This window comes from Mandrillus leucophaeus, unplaced genomic scaffold (assembly GCF_000951045.1).
Source record: "Mandrillus leucophaeus isolate KB7577 unplaced genomic scaffold, Mleu.le_1.0 Scaffold943, whole genome shotgun sequence".
NCBI classification, from domain to species: domain Eukaryota; kingdom Metazoa; phylum Chordata; class Mammalia; order Primates; family Cercopithecidae; genus Mandrillus; species Mandrillus leucophaeus.
The window spans coordinates 469218-485637 of NW_012110286.1; the positions used below are offsets into that span (position 1 = coordinate 469218).

The 16420-nt window shown below is 35.9% G+C and overlaps 1 protein-coding gene across 2 annotated transcripts in view; it reads left to right on the forward strand.

Annotated features, from left to right (window-relative positions):
- INPP4B (inositol polyphosphate-4-phosphatase, type II, 105kDa) overlaps positions 1-16420 on the forward strand; it is a 501991-nt gene that overhangs the window by 336502 nt on the left and 149069 nt on the right. The gene's annotated exons all lie outside the window — the stretch shown is intronic.

Sequence of the window (16420 nt, forward strand, 5' to 3'; positions counted from 1 at the left end):
CCCGCCAGTAAATTGCATGTCACAGGGATTTGGTGTACAGGTTATTTTGCCACCCAGGTAATAAGCATAGTATCTAATAGGTAGTTTTTCAATTCTCACCCTCCTCCACCCTCCACCCTTAAGTAGGTCCTGGTGTCTGTTGAAGAATCCAAATTTTGAAAGTTAGGGAAAAATACTCATTCTTCAGTCACAGTTGATTTAGTAATAGTATTAGAAAATCGGTTTGAGTGCCAAAACCAGAAAATTTTTTAAAGTTTTATCACGTTTGTCAAATATAAAATTTGTTTTTTGGTGCCCAGATGTTTAGGAAGAAAGCATTTAAAGGAGGTGAGAGTTGAATAATTGACTTACTATCATATAAATATATAAACTACCAATACACATATGTTTTTCTTTTTTCCTTTTATGGAATTGACTTTGGTACAATATTAACTCTGTTATGGTTCTTACTATGATTTTTCTAGTTTTTTGTTCATTTTTGTTTGTTTGCTTTTGGTGGGTAAAGGTTTATAGTTTTATAAAATTATATTGCATGGGTAGATTAGAGTAACCATCACTATTATAAACATCATATAGAACTGTTTCATCACCACAAAGAAACTCCCTCAGGTTACCCATTAATACTCACACCCTTCTCACAAATATTATTGCAGTTGGGAGTGGAAGTCAAAGTTTCAACCATGGGCTCTCCAGGGGAGAGGCGACTCCTGTTTACTTTATGGGAGTTGGAAGTTAATTCACACCACAGGCTCCTTGGGGGAAGGGATGCCATGCCTACTGAAGTGGAGGTATGGGTGGAAGACAGGGTTTTGCCCATGGAATCGAGTGGGGATGGAGGGTGTTTCTCACTGATTCCCTACTGTACCATTTTTCTAGTGGAGAAGGGACATGACATTTTTGTGGTATTCACTTCCAGAACAGGTTGGTATGGCTGGGCCACCCTGTTCCAGGTTCTTTGGCTTTTCCTGGGTGCTATTTTTTGTTGGTTCTTTGCTGCATTGAGAAATTCTGTGGCACCCAGTTTGGGACATTATAGGAGGCAAAAAAAAATCCCATGGAACTCACTGTTATATCATTCCTTAAGTCCCGAGGTCCCTAACTAATATACCTTTTTAGTCTACCTTTTGGAGTCTTTTGATAGGTGACATACATGTTTTATCTAGAATGTTTCATTGTGATTGACAGGGGAAATAAAATAGATTGCATTTACTCCATCTTGTCTGGAACTATGTCTCAGCCTTGAGAGTTGAGAGTTGACTTAATCTATTTTTTTTTCCTCAATTAAATTTTAAAGTGTATAACTCAATTAGAAGACTCAAAACTGCCCACAGGGCAGTCAGAATCCAGCTGAGCATATAAAGCATCAGTATGTGAAATATGGAACCTAACCCTATATAATTTTATAAAATATATTTCTGTCAAAGACAACTGTTGAGTTCTATGGTTAGACTCTAACTAATATTTCTTAAGGTTTAAATATTTGCATAAATATTTGAATCCTTCACTTTTCTTCACTTTTTACTGGGCTGTTACATATCAACACACACACACACAAACACACACACACACACACACAGATCTTCGGTTACTTTTAAGATAAAAGTAGAATTGTGTTCAGTGCTTACAAACACTGATTGCTTTAAATGTTTTATTTGTGTTTCATTGCTTTATTGATAAAATACAATAAAGATTTTAAAAAAAATAAAAAAGAACTTTGTGGATCTTAAAAGAATTCTCCATAGGGCAGTGGTTTGGGACAAATACTGCTTGCTGAGGCAATATACTGTTGAGCATGACTATCAGCCTACCTGTTAAATTAAGAGCTAACTTGAGCCGAGATTTAATGATTACAGAGTTATCGCACCATGCAATACATTTTCTGCAGGCTTTTTCAGCAACAAATATTGCATTTCTCTGTCAACAGCAATGTATAGAAGAATGACTATATGAAATGAGTAATTTGGACTTTAGGTTAAAGTAGACAATGATATTTTGCAGGACATGAAAGCACAAGTGAGGAAATTTTTCTTTGCCTCGTCTTTCATTTGATATTGCCCCCAACCAAAACAAACAAACAAACAAACAAACAAAAAACAAAAAAAAACCCGATAGCCAACTCTTTTAGGCCAAATTTTTTGGGAAAAACCACAGTCATTGTACTATTTCACCTTCACTTATTTTTTTTCTCATCTAAGCCAATAAAATATTGTCATCTGAGAAAAGATATAATTTATGTTTATGTCCGTTGATGATCTCTTTTGTGATTAATACAATGGCCACAAAATGAAAAGGGTTTTAGCATAACAACATTGCTTATAGTATTTGTATAAAGCAATTCAGGTCATACAACCATATTTATTAAAAGTTATGAGATAATTAGGGAGATTGAACTTTTAAAGCATAGTATCTGAGTACCTTACTCTTGTGCTTAGAAACTTTGAGGAGTCCATGCTTATCCATTGGGCATTCAAAGCACCCATGATTTTCCCACCAATGTCTACCCTCATCACCCACTTCTATTGTTGTTTCTAAAACGCTGTATAAACTATTTCCTAAATGGGCTTCATGTATTTCTACCTTTTCCTTTTTCCTTGTTCTGTTTCCTTTTACAAGAAATTATTCTGTTCTCCTCATTTTCTACTATTTTTCATTTCTTTCTGTGAAAGCCATTTACATAATCCTACTCAAAATTCTACACATGGTCCATGTGAAAATTTCACCCCTGTAATTAATTAGGCTTTCCTGATTTTTCAAGTTGATTTTGCTCTCCTCCCTAATATTTTATTTTTACTTCTCTTGTAGCCTTACTAGGCCAAAGTAATGTATTAAGGTTTTTCTTGTGTGATGTTTCTGTAATACATTATGCTTTCCTTGAATAAGAGATGGAGTGCCTTGTGTATATAAGTATTATGTAGATCAAATACACGGGCATTGGAATTCACATATAAATCAGATATAGTTGCTGACTTAAAAGTGCTAAAAACTAGAATTGGAGAAAAAGTTTCACAAATAATCATAATGCAATAAGATTAATAATATAGAGAGCAGGGGTTACCAACCTTGGCTGCACACTGGAATCACCTTTGGAGCTTTAAAACCTTTTGTTTATAACAGGATATCACCCCAGAAAAATTAAGTCAAAGCCTTTGGTAGTTGGGCCCGGGGATTGATACATTTTAAAAGCTTCCCAGGTGAGCCTAATGTGTAGCCAGGGTTGAGAACTACTGATATAGCTATGCACGAATAGTGCTATCTGAAGACAGATAAAAGGTTTGGAGAATAAAACCAGAAATACCTACACAAATGAGTTGAACTTGAAAAACTATATAGAACTTCAATTGGTATATATCAAGAGGAAAGGAAATCTAAGTAAAAGAATATTTATTGAGATATAAAGTATTACAACTCACTTACTGGAAATTTTTGTTTGGAGAATCCTAAACTCATTATGAGAGTTGCAAAATGGAACCGAATGTGAGGGTAAAGCTATAAGAATTTTGATCTTGGACAATCTGGGCTTGAGTAACATTCAGACACACACAATTGAACATATCATAGAGGATTTCATACTGAAAACTTGATATCTTTCTAAGATAACCAAAATTCTAATTACACATTTTTTAATAGAACCAAATCAGGATGTTTGTGACTTATGTATTCTCTTGTAACATCAAACACCTACTTGTACCTAGTGTCAGCTGATTTACTTCAACACCATGTGAAAGTTTGTGGATTTCTCCCTCAAAATATGAATCAAGTGTTTACTTTTAGCGTTGTTTAACAGAAAGGAAAATTTATTCCTACAACATATATTTTGCTTTCTTTAAGCTTTTTTTTTTTTTTTTTTTTTTTTTTTGAGATGGAGTGTTACTCTATCACCTAGGCTGAGTGCATTAGTGCCATCTCCATTCACTGCAACCTCCACCTCCTGGGTTTAAGTGATTCTCCTACGTCAGCCTCCCAAGTAGCTGGGATTACAGATGCACACCACTATGCCCAACTAATTTTTATATTTGTTTGCAGAGATAGGGTTTCAACATCTTGCTCAATCTGGTCTTGAACTCCTGGGCTCAAGGGATCTGCACGCCTTGGCCTTGCAAAGTTTTGGGATTACAGGCATGAGCCACCACACTCAGATTTTTTTTTTCCCTTCTCTTCCCTTCCCTTCCCTTCCCTTCCCATCCCATTGCATCCCATCCCAGAGTTTTGCTCTTGTTGCCCAGGCAGGATTACAATGGCAAGATCTCAGCTCACTACAACCTCTCCCTCCTGGGTTCAAGAGATTCTCCTGTCCCTGGCCTCCCAAGTAGCTGGGACTACAGGCACACACCACCACACCCTGGCTAATTTTGTATTTCTAGTAGAGACAGGGTTTCACCGTGTTGGCCAGGCTGGTCTAGAACTCCTGACCTCAGGCAATCCACCTGCCTCGATGTCAGGAACATCAGATTCAGACGGAACTTTCACTAAGTAGGATCATGACCTAAAAGCCTAACTCTTTCATTAACACAAAAAAGTAATTAAAACCAAGACTCTTCATTAAAATGAAAAAAAAGAAAAAAAAAAAAAGCCCATGAAGGACATGTTAGCTTCTTCTTGAGAATTTTAATTTGTTACTATCTATGTATTCATTTGGAACTACAGAACTAATGCCCTGCAAGTGGTCCTAATTTAAATGCCTGTCTTGAGTGATTACCCTAGTTACACAGCCACCTTCCCTGAATATGCTCCAGATGCTCTTAATGAATATTTGCTTCCCCCAGATTTCAATCAGAAAAGAGAAAAAAATCACTTCAAAAAGTATTAAGAAAAATAAACTAAAATCTTACTGATAAGAATGTGGCAGGCTCTACTTGATCTTGCAACAACTACAGCCTGTGCTGGAATTTGGGACTTTTTTTTTTTTTTTTTTCTGAGATGAAGTCTCACTCTGTCACCCAGGCTGGAGTGCAGGGGTGCGATCTCAGCTCACTGCAACCTCTGCTTCCCGGGTTCTTCTGGGTTCCCGGGTTCTTCTGCCTCAACCTCCTGAGTAACTGGGACTACAGGCGTATGCTACCATGCCTGGCTAATTTTTTTTTTTTTGTATTTTTAGTAGAGATGAGGTTTTACCATATTGGTCAGGATGGTCTGGAACTCCTGACCTCGTGATCCACCCTCCTTGGCCTCCCAAAGTGCTGGGATTACTGGTGGGAGTCACTGCGCCCACTCTGGGGACCTTTAAAGAAAAGTAAAGCAAGGTCTTAGTCTATTCCTGCTGCTAACAAAATATCTTAACTAGGTAATTTATAAACAACTGAAACTTATGGCCCTGAGATCTAGAGACTAGGAAGTCCAAAATCAAGGCACCAGCAGATTGAGTGTCTGATAAGAGCCCATTCCTCATAGATGGCATCTTCTAGCTGTACCCTCACCTGGTAGAAGGGCAAGGCAGCTCTCAGGGGCCTCCCATTACAAGTACAGATTCCTCATGACCTCATCACCTCTCAAAGGCTCCACTTGCTAATATTATCACCTTCATGACTAGGTTTCAACATATGAATGTTGGGAAATACAAACATTCAGACCACAGCAAACAACAAAATAAAGAGTTAAAGCAGCCATATCTCCTATAAGATCAATGGTTACACAGTCACAGGGCAAAAACTCTGGGACTGAAAAGTTTTCTTACTACTGTAAAGAGGAATAAAGGTAGATATTTTCTTACTCTCTATTATAAATAGGAGGATTTTTACATAAAAAGGGGAAAATCATATCAGGGAAATAAGCTGTCCATAACCTATAACACAGTAGGCATCCAATAAACCAGGAATGGGAGAACTGGATGCAAAACCTTATACTGTTACCTTTGAAATGTGTTTTTCTGATAGAACTATTAACCACTACTTAATTTGGGAGACGCAAAACATAAAATTAGATTTCTATGCCTTCTCCAGTAACAAATGAGCAGACTAATCAGTAGTTACAAAAATATTTGTTTTAATCACCTTCACTTTCATTCTTAAGAATAAAAATGTTTATTTCTTTTTATGAAAGAGAGTGATTTGAAGCATTCGGTGAAAGCAATGTGATCGTATTATTTGATTGGGGATGATAATTCTTTTTTTCCCTACTTTGATTTTTTTTCTATTTGATCCCTAGGTTCCAATTACACCTTTGACTTGTCAGTCATTGACAGCGCAATTTAGAGTCTGAGATCTTAACTATGCTTTGTATTTTGTATGAACTCATAAGCCATACCATATATATTTTAAGTAGAAATACTTTGATCCTTTAATGATATATATTTTAATAAATAATTTCACTGATAACTTTCCAGTTTTGTAAAGAAATATGCTTACTGGAAAACAGAAAAATCAAAAGAAAGTGATGAAAAGCATACTTGTAACATTCCTCCTTAACAACAATTACTGGTAGCATACTGGGTGCTCTCATCCAGTCTTTTTTAACACATATAATTTACATCGTTATTTTTTTCTATTAAAAATTCAAAACTGCAAAACTGTTTAAAATGACTAATTTTTAAGTTATATACATAGTATAGGCCAGGGGTGATGGCTCATGCCTGTAATCCCAGGACTTTGGGAGGCCGAGGCCAGTGGTTTGCTAGAGCTCAGGAGTTTGAGACCAGCCTGAGCAACATGACAAAACTCTTGTCTCTACAAAAAAGTGCAAAAATTACTCAGACTTGGTAGTATGTGCCTTTAGTCCCAGCTGCTTGGGAGGCTAAAGTGGAAGGATCACTTGAGCCTGCAAGGTGGAGGTTGAAGTGAGCCGAGATCATCCCACTGAACTCCAGCCTCTGGGTGACGGAGAGAGGCCCTGTCTCAAAAAAAAAAAACAAAAAACAAAAAACAAAAAAACCCCAAAAAAACAAAAGTGTGTATGTGTGTGTATATATATGGTATGCAAATGTATATATATTTTTATAGATAGATACATATATATACACACACAGACACACACATACACATAATATGAATATAATACTCTTCATGTATAAAACAACTTAAATCTTTGTGTTTCTTTGGAAGTCATGCCCAATACTCCAAATTTAAGAAGATCAGCCTCATAGGCTATAGCTAAAATTTAGCTAAAATTTATCTCCCATTCACTTTTGAATATACTTTATTTTTTTCTTTTCAGTAAGAACATTTTCTGTCACAAAATTTTCTTTTAAAAATTATGGTAAAATTACATGGGCACTCTGGAAATAAGAATAATTTAAATAAAAGCCCCTGTCAGTTCCTTTTTTTTCTTTTGGACTGTGTTCAGTAGCTGACAATATATCATTTTGAAGGAAACGGTAATTAAAGTTTTTCTTTTGATTATAATTTGATTCCTTGGGAGTACATTTTTTTTTCCTTCTGTGAGTTAGTTCCTTGTTGGCTACTCTCAGCTCTTAACTCTGTTCGTATTTTGGCAAATACGGGATAGATCAGCCAAAACTGTCCACCAGATTTCTCTTCATGTGGACTTCCCTATATACAACTCCTTGTATATAACACCAAATCTTCATAGAGGGAGAGTAAAGTGCTTTTAATTAAGTAGTCATGCTGAGGCTTGAACATACTGTATGAAGTAAATAATGAGGCCTGCAAAGCTTTGAACTAAATGTGGTACAATGAATGGAAGGACTTTTGCTCAATTTCACATGATCCTGACTGAATTTGTAATAAGTGAATTTGTAATGCAGTTTTTCCTTCTCTTTTATTTTCATCGTAGCTGTATACAAAATCAAAATTTGTTTATAGCCCACAAATTCAAGGAATAAAGAGGCTTGTATAGTTGAAAGCCTACCTGTTCCAGTGCTTTTTTTTAAAAAAAAAAAAACAAACCAATCTGAGCAGTTTAATATATTTTGCAGCAAGATTTCTTCTTGGAATGTCAAATTATTTAAGTTTTAGCAGTGATTCTCTTAGTCCACAAACTCAAATCTTGAGAATATGATGTTCTTGAATTTTCTGTAACTCTGTTTAATTTTTCTGTCCCCCATTCTGGGACAAGCAGAAACTTTCATCTCAGACAATTCATAGACTCCACTCCCAGTGTGGATTTGAATTCTGATTCTCACATACTGTCTTTGTGACATTAGATTACCACACCTTTCTGTACCTTAGTTTCCTCATCTGTAAAGTGGAAATAATATTGCTTACCCCAGAAGGTTGTTCTTAAAATTTGATGAGTTTATATATACTAAGCATTTATAACTGTGCCTGGCACATGATGAGGTCTTAATCGATATTAGCTATTATTTATGTAAATATATGTAAGGGATACATTTCCACAAAAATGCTTAGGCAGTTTCTTAATTTAGTGCATGGAAATCTTATTCTTTCTGTAAGCTGGGTAGGATTTTATTGATTTGATTTAACATAATTATCTAACCAATACACTATTGATGGTCATTTAGATTGTTCCTAAGTTTTTGGTGAGAACCACCTGCACTTGCAAGGTATATCCTTATTCATATATCTTTGCAAATTTCTGAGTGTTTCTTCTAGATAAATTCCTACACTTAATATAACTACACTTAGTTAACAGGACTTCTTTCTTAACTAAGAAACTAAGGCTTCTTAGTTAAGAAATATGAATTTGGATATTATTCATGTGTGAAGTAGAGGTATGGCTAATGAGGTGTATAAATACATATAAATATATACATGTATGTATTTATATTTATATTTATGTTTATAAGCATCTAGCAGGTAGCTCCACTTTACTTATATCTCCCATACACCTCAAGATTGAGATATTGAATCATTTGGCATCCCTTTGACTCTCAAACTTGCTTCTTTTGGGTGTTATGTTTCTTAATAAAAAGGTATGATCATCTACCCCACTGTTCAGTGTAGCACCTGAAAATCCTTGACAACTTTTTCTCCCTTGCTTTCTCTTAAAATTAATTTACCTTCTTATATATCTGGAAGTTATTCATTTTAATAATAAAATATGGGCTAAGAATCCTAGCCCATAGAACCACTGTCTTTTAAATATTCTATTATCAAACCTCTTAATTACTGTCCTTCCTTCCAGACTGGCTCTCACCCAATCATTTATCCTTATCTTGGTTGGAATTATATTTCTTAAAGGCAAATATTTATTCTTGTGATTTCATAATTTTAAACATTTTTTAGCTGCCTCTTGCTTGCAGGAGAAAATCTAAGTTGCAACAGTATATACATGTGATCTTGCCCTGGTTTCTTCTCCAGCTTCATCTCGCACCACGACACCATCATCTTTCCCTCCCCACTGCCCTCCATAGTGAATCAGAGAGAACTTTCTCACCACCACAGATCTTAGCTTAAAATCATTTCTGCCTGGAAGCTTCTTCTGACTCCTTGTCTAAGCCAAGTCTGCTTTAAGCCTCCAGTGTACAAAATCCCTCTAGACTATATGTGCTCTGAGAATATGAAATGTGTCTGTCCAGTTTACCACAGTCAGTATCCCCAGGGACTAACTTGATAAGTGTTTGATGAATGGACCTATACATGGGGGAATGAATGAATAACATCAAAGGGTTGCCTGCCATAAGAGCAAAGGGAAGAACCAATGACTATGCCTGAAGAAGAGATCAGTGTGATGGAATTAGGTAGTGGACATAGAGACTTTTTTTGGAATTAGGAAAAAGAAACAAACAAAGAGGCACTTGTGGGAAATGTCTTATAGGTTTTGGTAACAAAACCTGTACATATATTTGGCAGGTATAACATCAGTGTTTCCTTGTACCTCACTAGCAAGGGAAAATATGCTTTTATGTCTTCTGAAAGAAGGGAGACAATTTATAAAAAAAATGGCTAACTTAAAAACCTGACTCAATATCAGTAATACAGTAGTGACTTTAACACTTCCAAGTTGTGGCATTCTTCCAATAACCTGTCCAAAAGCTTGTAAGGCAAAGAATGATCTGATGTTTAGGCAAGAGGCACTGTGTATAGTGTGACAGTTCAGAATTTTAAAAAGTTAAATATTTATTTTAAAGAAAATGACTTCAATTGTAAATGACAAAATGTATTTGCTAAACTATCCCTACATTTTTAATAATATGAAATTTGGTGAAGAGGGCAGTCTGAAAATGACAAAATACATAACTAGTCTTATTGTAGGATTTCAGAAAGCCACTGAACCTCTCACTCTTGGGTTTCCTTGTCTTCGCTATAGCTGTGGCTACATGTGTGTACCTGGAGATATGTCAGAAAAAAAATAATCAAGAAGATTAGGGTTTAAAAGCAAAAATGTTAAGTCTAATATGAAAATTACAGGAAAAAATACATTTTTTTCTGTTTACTTTTAAAACTAAATATATAAAGATAATATGATTTGAGGATTTATTTTCTGTAAATCAGAAGTTACCTTTCTCCTTTGCTGTAAACTGAAACAACATTTTAAACCATAACACACTATGTTATCTCCGCAGTATTCACTAAATCCAAGGAGGAACTTTTGAACTTGTTAAAAGCCAAGTGGTTTCCAGAATAGTTTTAAAGCTGTCTGTTGTTCTAGATATTTGGCAGTCATCATTGCAAAGGCAGCATACAGCAGAAAAGAAACTTATCTACAAATAAATTGCCAGGCATCTACAAATACAATATACTATATTTTTCAGAGATTTGAAAGTTAACTGTAGAACATCTCTTTTTTTTTTTCTATAAGATAATAAACTTTTAAAAATGTACATATGGAATTTATGTCATGGAAAAATGAAACAATTGGCTGTGTTACATGAGATAAATACTGTTATTGGAAAATCGTTATTAGAGAAGACTGCCTGAATTATTTCAATGTCCTCTTCCTTGTGATGAGGCTTACATTAATAATTGATTATTGTGGTAACCCCATCAGAGAAGGAAGATGGATTGGCTTATAGTGTCAGCAGAGATGGAGAGGAGATAAATTACAGAGGTATTTAGGGGCAACTGGGGGTTGTGTGTGTGTGTTAGGAGTGGAGGTAAGAACCTAGAGGTATCAAGGAAGACTCCCACATATATCTGGGGAATGATAGTGCCGTTCACTGCACTTTGGCTTATAAACTCCAGCAACACAAAGCAGCTGCTAGAGTGTAGTTGAATGTGAAAGGATGTTAGGCTGGGCAGGGAGCAGGGACCAAATCTTAAACAATTATTTGCTATGTCAGCTCCTGGCAGTTCACCCTGTAGGCTACGGATACTGCAATTGGTAGATTTTCAGCTGAAGATTGGCATGATCATAGTATTAGGAGTAACAGTGTAGAGAGAACAGAAGAATTGCAAACAATTAGACTATTATAATAGTGGCATGAGGGAAAACAGGTACCTGGGGAGTTGAAGATTTTAAGGAAGTATCTAACAGAATTTAAATCCAGTTAGATGATGGCTTGAGGGAGACTGGGCAGGATTGAAGCACTCTTAGGTTTCTGGTTTCTATAACTGGGTAAATGCCAAGACAGCTGAGAAAGGGGATACAGGAAATAAGCCATTCATTTCCATTGCTTAATTAATAAGGTCAGTTGTTTATATTCCATTAAAGAGACATTTTGAGAAATAAGAAAATAATCTTGTTGAGTCTGTGCTTTTTTACACATTAAGAATTTTTTTTTTTTTTTTTTTTTTTTTTGAGACAGAGTCTCTGTCTGTTGCCCAGGCTGAAGTGCAGTGGCCTGATCTCGGCTCACTGCAAGCTCTGCCTCCCAGGTTCATGCCATTCTCCTGCCTCAGCCTCCCGAGTAGCTGAGACTACAGGCGCCCGCCACCACGCCCGGCTAATTTTTTGTAATTTTTGTAGACATGTGGTTTCACCGTGTTAACCAGGATGGTCTCCATCTCCTGACCTCGTGATCCGCCCACCTCAGCCTCCCAAAGTGCCGGGATTACTGGCGTGAGTCACCGTGCCCAGCCAATAATATTTTAAATCATAGAACTTATGGAGGATCCCAGAAAGCATGAATTCTCCTACTTATTTTATTGATGAAAATACCAACAACCAAAGATTCAGTCACCAGTGCAGCTAATAACAGAACCAAACCTAGAAAATTAGACTTCTGTCCTTACTCGCAAGTTCTTCCATACTCATTTACCCTCAAGCAGTCAAAAGATGATCAACACAAACATCCTCTTCATAAATGTGCAATGTTAACTTAGGAAGGGATTTTGCTATCCACCAGAGAGAAATAAAATGTAGTTGGTCTACTCAATTCCTTATGGGTCTTTAAGAGAATATAATGTTTAAAATAAATTATTTGTGCTATTAAAAATCATGTGAATTGATGTGGTGATTTGCACTCAGAGTCAGTTACTATGTTAATCTGCCTAAAATTGTTCTGCCTAGTAGTCAGTAAAAATATTTTTAAAGCTCTAGCCTTACCAGTTTTCTTTCTACAGCCCTTTCAGATACCCCTTAGGAATACCACTTTTTAAGGAATATGGCCACAATAAAAATAAAAGGAGTAAATTTTTCAGAGATATTCATAGATTACCATTCATAATAGTAAAATAGTGTAAGCATTTTGAATTGATGAATGAATAAGCAAACTATTCTGCATCACTAAAGCTGAACATTATGTAGTCATTTCAATTATTCTGTGGATTATGAGGTATGTAGAGCTGTATGTAAAAATTGTGCCTGAAAGGAAGTACGACATATATACAGAAGACATCAATCTAATCATATCAGTGAATGTGTTGGAAAGGTTAATACGTTTACTTAGAATGCCACAGATAAATACAGTTATATTTATTTTTGAATATTTGTTTTATCCTTCCTCCTTTTTTTAGTTGTAAAATAAGAGAAATGTTTTCATAAAATCTTTTTGCAACTTCTACTTCCAGCAAATAAGGAAATTAGGTAACAAAAAGATTCTCCAATCTCAGAAAACCTAAAACAGTTGGACGCAATTGCCATCCTTTTCCTTTCCTCTCAGGAATGTAAGGAACTTTAGTGCAGAGTGGTTAGTAAGCCAGCCCTGAAACTGCAGCTGTCCTCAGGATATTCATAGACACCAAGCGTCTAGAGCCTTAGGTTGCAAGCTCTTGTGGGAAAAAGACTCAGACAAAATAGTATTTCCCTTTCTCTTCTTTCTCACTACCCGCCCTGCATGTAACATTTAGTGGGCTGGCATCATTACACATGATCCACTGATTACCTTGTTAACTGAGTACCTCTGTCTTTTTGCTTTTCTTAATTCATTGACTGAGTAGTAGTTATTAAATATTTGTTGAAAATAATTTACTGTGAGACAATTCTGAAATTCTTCAATCTGTGTTATAAAATAGAATCATACATCTCTAATGAACTTTGTTTTAATTAGGTGATAACTTCTTTAATTATAGTTTATTTTAATATTTATAAGTGATACTTATTAAAGATGTTTCCCATATTAGTTATAGCATTTTAATTTTTCCAAATTTAAAATTGGTTGATACTGTGTTCAAAAGATAGTAAAACATAATTAGGAGTTCAAACTGTGTAACAGTAAAGACCCAGGTTTGAACCTGGTTTTACCATCTGTGCTAGTTTGTGTGACCCAGGTCAAGTTACTTACTCAAGCTTCAGTTTCTACATCTTGGATTAATATTTGTTCCTTAGAGGATTGTTGTCAAAATTAAATAATATAATCCCTGAAAAACTAACATTTAACATAATGCTAGGCCCATAGTGTATATGTATCCAATGATTATTATCTATTAACGTGATAGAGGAGGAGATTTAAATTATTAGCATAAATTTTGCAGTATAAAATATTGGCTTTATTAGGGATTCGCTTATTGTCTGATTTAACATGGAAAAAATAAAATGGCTTATATATGTACCTTCTGTGTTTTTTTTTTTTGTATTATTGCAGAATCATAATTGTTAGTCTATAATGTCTTATGCTGGAAAGATTTGGCTTTTCTAAAAGAAATTTATTGTAGTATAGTTTTTCTAGAATAAAAATGAACTTTTAGAAGTATATAATTTGAAGATTTTTAGTAAATTTTCAGAGTTGTGCAGTCATCATCACAATCCCATTTTAGGACATTTTCGTCACCCCAAAAAGGTCTCTCGTGCCTGTTTGTAGTCAAAGGAACATTTATATTTGTAGAGTACTGGGGATGATTTTTACTCCTGGATCTTTCTTATCCTATACTTGATTAAAGTATATTAGGGCATAAGGCCTAGGATGAAGCTGAGAAGGTTTCGAGGTTGGAAGGAATCAGGAGACCAGGTTTGGGTATTATCCTCATAACACCCTGGCAGAGGGACAACACGAAAATTCCAGAAGCCATACTAGGCAGAAATAGAAGTGACTAGATCTTGGAAGGTGGCAAAGGAAATCAAGGCAAGTGAACTCATGGACAAGTGGGAATAGGCCAGGAAAGGAAATTGGACAGGAAAGCACATTGGACTTTGCTTATTTAAAGGTCATATAATGGTACCTGAAAAATTTGCATTAAAGCAAGAGTAGGGCTAAGTAAAGGATGTGCATAAAAAAGAGGTTTCAGTGGTTTAGAAAGTGCAAGTAAGAACTTGCAAACTGAAAAGTGGAATAGTAGAAACCACTGTGATCTGAGCCAATAAACACATTTTCTTAGAGGGGGAATTTTGAGCAGAAATGAATGCTAATTTTGTTTTCCTGCTTAATTGGCATCATTTGTCACAGAGCTAATAAATGACAGAATCAACTTTTGATCAGAACACTCTTTGATTCTAAAATTTTCTTGAAACCATGATTTCTTTTTTTTTTTTTTTTTTTTTTTTTGAGATGGAGTTTTGCTCTGTTGCCCACACTGGAGTGCAGTGGGGCCATCTTGGTTCACTGCAACCTCCACCTCCTGGGTTCAAGCAGTTCTCCTACCTCAGCCTCCTGAGTAGCTGAGACTACAGGTGCCTACTGCCACGCCTGGCTAATTTTTTGTATTTTAGTAGAGACAGGGTTTCACTATGTTTCCCAGGCTGACCTCAAACTCCTGAGCTCAGGCAAGCTGCCCGCCTTGGCCTCCCGAAGTGCTGGGATTACAGGTGTGAGCCACTGCGCCCAGCTCAAAACCGTGATTTTTTTTAAAACAGGAGTAAAGATAAATATTAATTTAAGTACAGATCATATAGCTCATTTAATTATATAAGTGAAATCCATAGGAGGTAAAATACTGTTTTGTTTTTGTTTTTGTTCTCTAATTCTTTTCTCCAAACCCCACTTCTTGTAGAAAATGGAAAGGGTGCATTGGGGAAAGCAGAGAGGCACAAAGCCCGTTATTAAACCGTGTGAGACCAGAAGGGTATATTTAAGTGCACTAAGGTGTAAATTTTCTTTTGTGATCCACACTATTTTCTTCTCAGTCAGAACTGAGAGTATTCAAGTTCTCCGGATTCAAGAGACCACATTGTTTTCTTTTGTTGTTGTTTTTTGTTTTTTGTTTTTTACAGGGTGTGTTTGAGCTAGAAAAAGATAAGTGGAAATAGTTCTAGATGTTCTAGATTTTTTTTTCCTCTGGACATTTAATTCTGCCACAGGAGAAGAGACACACCACTCTAAGTCATTTTTCCCTAAAGTCATCAATCCCAATCCCCTTCTGTTCATGCCCCACCTTCCCTGTCTTTTCTTTCTTGTTTTCCTCCTTGCCTGTTACTCATGTCTCATCTATCTTTTTTAATGACTCCGCTGTGCAAAGTAGTAGCTTGGTTGAGCAAACAGATTAAGGAGTGGAGGTAGCAATGGAGTGGAAAGTGAAAGGATGGATAAGTAATAGAGCAAGTCCCACCATGTGCATTTGTGGTCAAGGAGTTAAGGAAAATAAATTGTATTTCTCTTCTTGTCTGCCTCCTGCCTTCTTCAAACCCTAAGCATAAATCAAGGACTTCAATATCTTAGAGTATTGTTTATCTTGCAATAGATAAGTTTAAGTACAGAGGAGTGGAGACCAGTTTGTGAGCTATTGCACTAATCCTAGTGGTAGGAATGATGGGGTGGTTGCAATGAATGTGGAAATAAGTGGTTGGATTCTGGATATATTTTGAAGGAAAAAGCACGACTTTCTGAAAATTTGGATGAAAGATAAGAGCCAAAGAATGACAGACAATATTAAATGGACCTGCCATAATCTAAGATGGGGAAGAGTGCAAAGGAGCTGGGTGTTGAAGGCGGGGAGCAGATCTGGGGATCAGTTTGGGACATGTTAAGCTGGATCTGTAAACAGGAGAGCTTTTGTTTTCATTGGAGTTCAGGGTGAAAGTCTAGGCTAGAGATGAAGATTTGGAAATCATTAGTGCAACATGTTTATTTGAACCATGAGATTACTTAGGAGGGACATGTAGATAAAAGAGTTCCAAGAACTGAGTCTTGGAGCAAGCCAACAAGTGGATAGGAAAATAAGGAAGACCAGGAAAAAGGGACTGGCACAAATATACACTCAGGGATATATAAATCCTTGTTTTAATTGTACTTTGGTTAGCAATTAGAGCTTATGAA